Source organism: Meriones unguiculatus, chromosome 6 (genome assembly GCF_030254825.1).
Source record: "Meriones unguiculatus strain TT.TT164.6M chromosome 6, Bangor_MerUng_6.1, whole genome shotgun sequence".
Lineage (NCBI taxonomy): Eukaryota > Metazoa > Chordata > Mammalia > Rodentia > Muridae > Meriones > Meriones unguiculatus.
The window spans coordinates 73,742,689-73,752,957 of NC_083354.1; the positions used below are offsets into that span (position 1 = coordinate 73,742,689).

Here is a 10,269-nt window from a genome sequence, read left to right on the forward strand (position 1 = left end):
CAAAGGATACCGTCATCAAAACAAAACGACTGCCTACAGATTGGGAAAGAATCTTCACTAACCCTTTATCTGACAGAGGACTAATATCCAGTATATACAAAGAACTAAAGAAGCTGAAAAGCAGCAAACCAAGTAATCCAATTAAAAAATGGGGAACAGAGCTAAACAGAGAATTCTCGACAGAGGAATATCGAATGGCAGAAAAACACTTAAAGAAATGCTCATCCTCATTAGCCATCAGGGAAATGCAAATCAAAACGACCCTGAGATATCACCTTACACCCATCAGAATGGCCAAGATGAAAAACTCAAGCGATAACACATGCTGGAGAGGTTGTGGAGAAAGGGGAACCCTCCTCCACTGCTGGTGGGAATGTAAACTGGTACAACCACTCTGGAAAGCTATCTGGCACTTTCTAAGACAAATAGGAATAGTGCTTCCTCCAGACCCAGCTATACCACTGCTAGGTATATACCCAAAGTTTGTTCAAGTACACAAAAAGGACACTTGCTCAACCATGTTTATAGCAGCTCTATTTGTAATAGCCAGAACCTGGAAACAACCCAGATGTCCATCAACGGTGGAATGGGTACAGAAATTGTGGTATTTTTATACAATGGAATACTACTCAGCAATCAAAAAGGAGGAAATCATGAAATTTGCAGGCAAATGGTGGGATCTAGAAAAGATCATTCTGAGTGAAATATCCCAGAAGGAGAAAGACAAACATGGGATATACTCACTTATATAGACCTATAAGATATGATAAACATAATGAAATCTATACACCTAAAAAAGATAATCAATTGAGCGGACATGGGGTAAGATGATCAATCCTCATTTAGAAAGACAGATGGGATGAGCATTGAACGTAAGACAGGAGTCTACTGAGCACATCTGAAAGACTCTAACTAGCAGTGTTTTCAAAGCAAAGACTCATGACCAAACCTTTGGCAGAGTACAGGGAATCATAAGAAAGAAGGGGAGTTAGTCTGATGGGGAAAGGATAGGAGCTCCACAAGGACCAAATATATCTGGGCACAGGGTCTTTTTTGAGACTGACATTCAACCAAGGACCATGTATGGATATAACCTAGAACCTCCACTCAGATGTAGCCTGTGGTAGCTCAGTAACCAATTGATTTCCCAAAGTGAGGGGAACAGGGACTATTTCTAACAGGAACTCAATGACTGGCTCTTTGGTCTCCCCACCCCGGAAGGGAGGAGCAGTCCTGTTAGGCCACAGAGGAGGGCTTTGCAGCCAGTCCTGAAGATACCTGATAAAACAGGATCAGATGAATGGGGAGGAGGTCCCCCCTATCAGTGGACTTGGAAAGGGGCACGGTGGAGATGAGGGAGGGAGGGAGGGACTGGGAGGGAATGAGGGATCGGGACATGGCTGGGATACAGAGTTAATAAAATGTAACTGATAAAAAAAATAAAAAATAAAAAAAAAATAAAAAAAAAAGAATATACTTGAGGATGGAAGAGCCAACTTAGGAGCCTGTATGCAAGGCAGGTTATGAAGAATCCCTGTCTCTGCTCACATTATTGCCAGCTCTCCTCCCCTAGAAATAGGAGCACTTCATCGGTGAAACTCAGGCAAGGCTGGCAAGAGAAGACAATGCGGTAAGACTGGGTGGTGAGTTTTGTGCCAGTGGAATAGGCCTGTAGGATGAAGTGACCTCAGGATCCCCAAGCCCAGAGGCTGAGCACCGAGGGAATTATGGAAAACTGAAGGTCTTATGAGGCCCCAAAGAGATCTATGACAAATGAAAATAAAGAAAAGTGCAAGTTTGGGGTTAGACTACTTGTCAGACACAAAATTCTGACTTGGGTGCTAAAGAGATGCTCAGCATGAAGAGCACTGGCTGCTCTTGCAAAGGAGTCAGGTTTGTTTCCAGCACCACATGCTGGCTCTCGGCAACTATATCGCCAGTTCCAGGATCCAACACCCTGGCTAGCCTCTGAGGGCACCAGGCAGGCCTGTGACACCCATACTTACATTAAGGCAACACTCACACCCAGAAATGTAAAAATAAAAGGGAAAAACCCGACTGACCTGTGTAGAAAAGGCCTGCTTTGACGAGAGCTTCAACAGCCACAGGTGACTCGTGGGGCCAGTCCTTAAAAATGTCCTTCCTCACTTCTTCATTAGCAAAGACGCTGTCATTGCAGTAAGCTTGGAGAAAAGATGTGGGTTAGAAGAGCAGGCTTTGATAACAAAGTTCAAGTGAGTTGTGTGTATAGGTGGGATGATCTTATGATGTGTGCTTGTGTCAGCATAATTAAGGGTGGTTAGAAGAGCAGGAAGAAATAAGAGATACAAGAAAGACCATGTTAGAACTGCTGGGCAAAGACTGGGGTATTCCATTCATTCTATTCATTTCTGTGCATGGTCAGTGTGTTAAAATGTAACTTAAGACTGTCCCCTGGTCATCTAGCATTGGGATAGAGCAATATTGAGAGGAGATTCCTATTTCCAGAATCATTGTGAAGATTTGAGAAAGGTCATTTCCCCTGTGGCTCCCTTAAAAACATTTGTTATGACAGCTTGCTCTTTGAGATGACCACATGTATGGGGGGGTCTCCATTAGACTTTTTACCTCACCCTGGTCTCTGGACACTGGTACATGTCTTCTCCATGCTGTGAGCATGTGAAAATTAAATTCCCATTACCTTGGTCTGACAAGTTTTTCAAGAAGAAAGCCTGCCCGTGTTCACATTTCATCCTAGGATTAGAATTTTTTCCCCTTTGCTTTAAGTATTTCATTGGCACAGAGAATACTATACTTTAATTTAATTAAGAAAAAAACTTAGAGTTTAGAAACATTTTGTATTTTACTTTTGACTTCGTTAAGCCCCGAGATCATAGGGAATAGGTTATACTGTTTTCCTCATTGCTCACCAGTGTGCTTTCTGGTTGTGTACTCTGAAGAGCAGGTTGGCACTTCAGACTTTCCTTAGTTTCATTCTTTATCTCATCATTTTCTTTCACTACATCAGGAAACTGTCTCAAGACTTACAATTCGGAGTGTTTCATGTGTGTGCAAGTCCGTTTGCATATATGGACTCACATCTGTGGAAGTCTGAGGACAACCTTCCCTGTTTCTCTTTTAACCTGCTCATTTAACAATGACAAGAGTGCGCTGGGCAGCGCTGTAGACTTCATTTTGCTAAGGTAGCATTCATGAGCAAGCCTTCTTCTGAGAAACCCATTTCCTATGTCCACAATGTCACCCTTCTTGTAGACTCTTGCTCATGTGGCCAAAGACACAGCTCTGCGTTCCCAAGACCTAGAGAACACTGCTTCTCCTTTTCCCCAAAGTGTTTGCTATTTTAACAACTTATTGGAAAATGGTGTTTTCAGTCAGAAGGATGCCGTGTACGTGCTTGTAAGTATGTATGTATGTATGTGTAGCCAGACATTTGAGTACTTTATTGGGTTCTTTTATCTACCACTGCTCTGCCCCCTTCTTCTACCCTTCCAAACCCCCAACACTAGGTAAAAGAGAAAGAAGGTTACAGGGGAAAGGGGGCTTCAATATTGTTAGAATACTTCCTGCTGGTTAGGGGCATCGATTTCCTTGGAGCAATATTCAATTTCTTCCACTCATCTCTGCACACAACCGCATGACAAAGAGCAACCAACCCAAAAAGCACCAGCCAGCAACTACCAGCAGCAGCTGCAGCAGCCAGCGCCTCTACCAGAGCAGGAGGAGCAGCAGCCACAGCCCTGCTGGCAGCTCTAGCATTTCTATACTCACTCAAGAGTCCCCAGAATTCCAAAAGTCTTACACATGCAGAAACTACCTGCAGTTGGCCAAATCACACCCAAGCCAAAGTAGGAGGCAAATCAGAGTCAGCTTCTGGGGACAATCTAAAGCAGCCCCAGATCTCACATCTGCGATTAAAATGAAAACATATTCCTATAACTGTCTGTGTTTTTAAAGAAACCAAAATCCTCACTACATGTATGTGTAAGTGTTTTGCCTACATGTTTGTATGTCTACCACACGTGTGCCTGGAGACCTCTCTGGTGGCCAGAGAGGAAGTCAGATTCCTGTGAGAGGGGGTTGCAGATTGTTGTAAACTGCTACCACTTTAAACTGAACCTGAGTCCTCGGCAAGAACAACAAACACTCTTAACATCTGAGACATCCCTTCACCTTCTGCTTATTTGGGAGGTGAGACACAATGCGTTGCCATGTAGGCTAAGCTAAGCCATCCTTAAACTCATCCTATTTCTGCCTCAGCTTTCTTAGTGCTGGGATCACAGGCATGGAGCTCTACACTTGGCACCAACCTCATGCAGCCCATACTGGCCTCTAACCTGTTACCATAGTCCTACCTGGGCAGAAGTGTCTCCTTACACCTTCCAAGAGCAGGAATTCCAGGGGTGAGCAGCCTCAGGCGACCATGGAATTCTTACTGTATTATGATTGTTTTCATCCTGTCTACTATCCCTTGTCCCCACGTACCTGACCTCTGCTGGGGCTGAACTCAGGGCCTATCCTACTTGCTATACAGATGTTCCCCAACTCAGCAAGATTCCTAACACTCAGGTTTTGTTTTCATGTGGGTGCTGGGATGGAACCTAAGGACTTGCTCATGCTAGGCAAGGGAGCAACACACTCAGGCCTCTTGTCTCATTCTAATGTGGATATTCCTTAACTTCTTAACAGCACACAGAGCCATTTAAGAAAGCAATACAACCAAAGTCATTCACTATTACAGAAATCACTTATGAAAATAATTTTTAAAGAAAGATGATGAGGGCTGGAGAGATGGCTCAGTGGTTAAGAGCACTTACTGCTGTTCCAAGAGTTCTGAGTTCAACTCCTAAGACCCACAATCAGGCAGCTCACATCACAAATGCCTGTTACTCTGTCTCCAAGGGATCTGATACTCTTGTTTATCTTCCAAAAGCACTTGTATACATGTGGCACAAACAACACACACACACACACACACACATTCGAGCATGAGAGAGAGAGAGAGAATGAGAACACAAAAAAAGAAACAAGCAAAGCCATTGGAATGTGCCTGAGGTTTTACCTGATAGCATGGGTAATTCTCTTCTGACCCAGGAATTCATAAAATGTTCTCCCTGGGGAAATAAATTCAAGTTATTGCCTGATTGGCTGACTTACAGGATATACCTCTATCTGTGGCCTTCAACTTAAGGTCTTCCCAAACTGAAGTGAATTTTCATTTGAGCAAAGCAGTCCTTTAATTTTGGTTTGATTTCTATTGATCTTGTAAATTTTGATGCAATGCCAACATCAGTGAAATGGAAGCTTCTCAGGGTCACTCTTACCACAGACCCTGCTCAACTACAGAACTGCAGTTACACCCAGAGGTGTATTTTGACTCATGAGGAACTGAGACATGGGAAGGGAGCCTTGCTCAGAAGAACCTCTCCAATCATGCAGCTCTTCCTCTGAAAAAACTGCACCCCAACTGTCAGCCCATGCCCTCTGCAGGGGCTGCCTCTCAGTAAGTCAGACAATACAGTCTCCTTTGGCTTCAGTTTGAGGTGGGTTCCCACTGCTTGCCACTAGGAAGTCCTTACTAATTATAGAGTGTGAATAACCAGGTTCAGGATCCAGCTTTGAGTGCCCAGCCTCTGCCACGTACTAGGTCAGAAGATTGAGTCAGACATCCAGATGGAGGAGGCAGGAGGTAGCTAGAGTAGTGGCCTCACTCAGAGGGAAGATGAAGGAGGCAGAGGAAGCAACCCAAAGCCAGCCTGGAAACTGTCTAAGTGGTTCCAGCTTCACAAGACAAGAGTTTTGTTTCCTCTCTGCAGAGAAAGGGAGGACAATGAGAAGAGAAAAGAAGAAAAACAAAGAATATTTGGGAAAACAAACAACAACAAAACATCACCCTGACGTATCACATCTCAGAAAGAGTTGACATTGTAAATTACCGTTACGTGAACAAATCCCTCGTAGCTCTGAATATACTGGGCAATTTCCTCTGACGATTTCTCACTTTGAAGAAATTCACATCTACAATTAAAAATATGGTTAAAAACACTCCCAGTATTGTGACGAAGACCGTCTATATCACAAGAAATATTTGCTAAAAACCCATCAAACTGTTGAATTTGATCCTTCAATAAAACTGTCCATTTTTTTCCTGAAGTGTTATTCATGAGAATTAACATTGTGTTAGAAACATGTAAATCATATTAATGACAAAATGCCATTATTTAAAATTCCAACCTTGTGCTGCTTTAGTTTTTCATCAACTTGACATATAAGCTAGAGTCATCCAGGAAGAGGGACCCTCCGCTGAGAAAACACCTCCATCACACTGGCTTGTCAACAAGTCTGTGGGGCGTTTTCTTGATTAATGATTGATGTTGGAGGGTCCAGTCTGCTGTGGGCAGAGCCACACCAGGCAAGTGGTCCTGGGAGGCCTAAGAAAGGAAGCTGGATATGAGCCTGGGAGCAAGGGGACAAGCAGTGTGTCCCTTCATAGTGTCTGTCTGTTCCTGCTTATGTTCCTGCTCTGACACCCCTCAGTGTGGGTTGTAATCTGGACATGTAAGCCAAGTAAACCCTTTCCTCCTGGGGCTGCTTTTGGTCATGGTGTTTATCAAAGCAACAGAAAGCAGAGCAGGACAATCTTCATATTATTTTAACTTTTAGTTCAAGGCAGGGTCTCCCTGTGTTGCGATGGTGATGCCAAACTCTGACCTCAGGCCGTGCTCCCACCTCAGCCTCAACAGTAGCCTGCGCTATAGGCACGCACTGCTATACCCCGCTGCTCTCTTCTTGAAACACATGTGTGGTAAATCAAAGAGGTTGATTCATAGCAAGCAGAGAGTGGAACACACACTCACACTCTAAATCAATGTAAAAATTCACCAACAATGAAGGGAGTGGGGTGTTTGAATACTAGCTAAGATATTTAATGTTATTCCACTTTATTGTTCATCTTTGTAGGAGACATAACAATTCTGTGGCTCTTTTTTTAAATCACGATTTAAAGTTATATGCTAAAGGAATAAGAAATGAAACCATGTGTTAGCTGGATTTTGCTTTGACATAACCCAATCATGACCATTCCATGGGGATGGCAGGAAAGAGGTAGATGAAATAGGATCAGGCCAGCTGCTGACAGGTGCTCATTTTATACACTTCTCTGATTTCTTTGAGACTTTCATAATGAAAATTTGAAAACTAGTTAGAAGAATACATCTGTATGTAACGGAAACAAAACATCAGATGCCAAAATCATACCACTAAACACATTATCACAAATAATTAAAGTACACATCTTTCCTAAGCCCCATTCACTTCCCAGGGCATATATTCTTTGTTCTCTGGAAGTTGAACTACCCATCAGCTGTTCCCAGGCTATGTGATCCCTATATGGTTCTCGCTTGCCATTCCAGGCAGGCTTCTCGTCTCCTGCTCCTCCTGACTTCGTCAGCTGCTGGGACTCAGCCCCCCAGGCAGGAGGAGAACCACAGTTATGAGATTGCAGGTGTGTGCCACTATATCCAGGGAAAATTTTCATTTGGTGCATATTTCTCTGAATATGGGAAACCACTTGTAATATTTTAAAGACTGTTCTCGTCTTTTCCATCAATACATCGTTTCCATTCCTGTGCAGATTGACTCATTTGGTAGTTAAGGGAAATCATGAAACTGCTCGACCCGACATATACTAGTGTTGGGGACAATAAAACAACAGTAGTAACTGTTGAGAGGGCTGGAGAGCATGTGCTCAATGTACTTGCAGAAGACCTGGGCTCAGCACAGGCACCCACTTTGGGCAGCCACCTGTAACTGCAGCGGTAAGGAAGTCTGACACATCTGTCCTCGAGGGTGCCTGCACTAATGCACATCCCCAATGTCCCAAATATTAAAACTGAAGTAAACAATTGGGTCTGGGGATTGTCTCAGCAGGTAAAGTACCTTAGCTTAGGCATGACGCCCTGAGTTAAAATCTGTGTTGCCCATATAAAAGCAGGGACCAGGCCACCATGTCACTAATCCTAACCCTGGAGAGATGGGGACAGATGGATCCCATGTGGCTTGTCTCAAAAGATAAGGTGAAGAATGATGGTGAAGAAGGTGGGCTAGGTTAGCATGTGACCTCCACAGGAATGCACAAGGGCACATATGTACACTACACACGAACACACCACACGTATTAACACAGTCTACATGCACCAACATACTACACAGGAAATATGAAAATGAAAAGATAAAAAGCAAAATAACACAAAAGAGAAAAGGGCCATTTAAGCTGATGTGATTCAAGCTTTTCACTATGTGACCAGATTTCCTTGCTTGAAAATTTCTAGGGTGACCCCATATTGGACAGGAGAAAGATCAGAACTCATGTGATACTCCAACAAGGTTGCTCTTTTATCTCCAGTTTTATTTTGCTAAATACCAAGCAACAGAAACAGAAATAAAAGCTGAAATCTTTAAGAAAAAAGCATTTAAAACTTACTTGGGGAACCACTTCGCATGCTCCTTCCAGGGATCGTCTCCTTCTTCCCAGTTTCCCAGGCATCCACCGCAGGAGAAGCACTGCACAGTGTCCCTTTCACCTACAGATGCAGGGAATTGATGGCACCAGGTGTGTCTTGGAGAAAAAGCAGGAGGAGACAAAGAAGGGGGAGAACAAGGAGAAAAAAAGAGGAGGAAGAAGAGAAAAATAAAAACAACAAGAAGAACAAGAAGATGAAGAAGTTGAAGACCAAGAACAACAGGGATAAGAACAAGAAGAAAAAGGAGAACAATAAGACCAAGTCCAAGAAGAACAAGAACAAGAACAGAAGAGAAAGAGTAAAAAGGAGGAAGAGAAGGAGGAAAAGAAAAGAAAGGTTGGAGAGATGGTTCAGAGTCCTTCCTCTTGATTAGTTTGGAAACTAAATTTTTACAGAAATACCTCACAAAATGAGACCTAGTTACCTGTAAAGACAAAGCCAGCTGCGGAGAGTACACGTGGCGAGGTCCCATGGGCATAAAAAGGCCACTTCTCAAAGGACTCCAGCCTGTCCTCCTCTTCTTGGTACTGTGCTTTGCCACTTCTCAGCGTCTTCTCTGGACTCTTCACCCTATGTCATACTTGCCAATGTAACCGACATCTTTGCCCAACAGGAACTCACATTCTGGACGTAATTTCTTGTGGATTTCTATAGGAAGGTTCTTGAGTCTGGTGCTAAAGAGGATTAAGCTACAGCAAAAGCACTGCACCCCAAGTTTCACCCCGGTATGGTAAAACCCAGCAGCTGCCATGTCCTGAGGCGTCCATGATTTGAATGACTCATAGGTCACAAAAGTCTTTAATCTTCTGGCTTCACTGCGCATCTGTGAGTTAAAACCTTTCTTCATCTTCATTCGTTCTTTGTGGTCTTCTTCATGCTGTCTCTTTAAGATCCGAAGTGCGTCCACACCGAGAAAAGCAGAGAACTCAGAGGCCAAATCATCATCAAACTCATAAATTCTCTCTTCGCAGGCTTCTCCCTGGGATGCCATTTTCTAAATGAGACAGGAACGCAGATGATTTTGGTGTCTGCAATACCTTTATTATAAAGGGTTGTGTCTCTGAGCCAGGAAGATGGCTCAGTGGGTAAAGAGGCTTGCCACAAGCCCGATGATTTCAGTTTGTTCCCCAAGACCCACATGGTAGGTAGAAGACCAGCAACTTTTGTATGTTGCCATCTGACCTCCACTTGTGAAAGACAGAAGTTGCTTGAGAAACTATGAAACATCAATATTCACTCACTCAATCAACAAATATTTGCTAAGCACCTCCCTGTGTGTCAAGCAATGGGCTAGGCCTTGAGGACTGGCAGTGAACTAGACATAGAGAGCTGGCTCCATTCATGGAGCCTTGCAAGTGTCCTTCAGCTTGACTGTTTGCTGTTTTTCTTAGACAGAATCTTGCACTTAAGGGTGAAGCCAACAAGCATAGTAGAGCATTTGGTCTGGGACCCTATTTGGTTTTGCAATAATGTGCTTAGTGTTCCTAAGTTCTTCACCTGTACACACTCTTTGCACACCCCTCCTTCAGGACACAGCTTCATCTCTGGACAACAGTATAGATTTCCCTGTCCCTAACAGTAATCAACTTTAGTCAGTCTCTAGTCAAGTACATTCCCAAAGTATTGGGATAGGAGGACTGGAAAGGCTGATCAAACTGACCTGGATTTGGGTGCAGATGCAGGCAGGCAAAACTGTGTCTTTAATGTTTAAGGAGAATCCTCTATTTTCTATCTAAGGCACATATATACT

At 43.5% G+C, this 10,269-nt stretch overlaps 1 pseudogene; it reads right to left on the reverse strand.

Moving 5' to 3' along the window:
• LOC132654876 (baculoviral IAP repeat-containing protein 1b-like) overlaps positions 1-9,510 on the reverse strand; it is a 36,963-nt pseudogene extending 27,453 nt beyond the window's left edge.
• Positions 9,511-10,269: the final 759 nt, after the last annotated feature.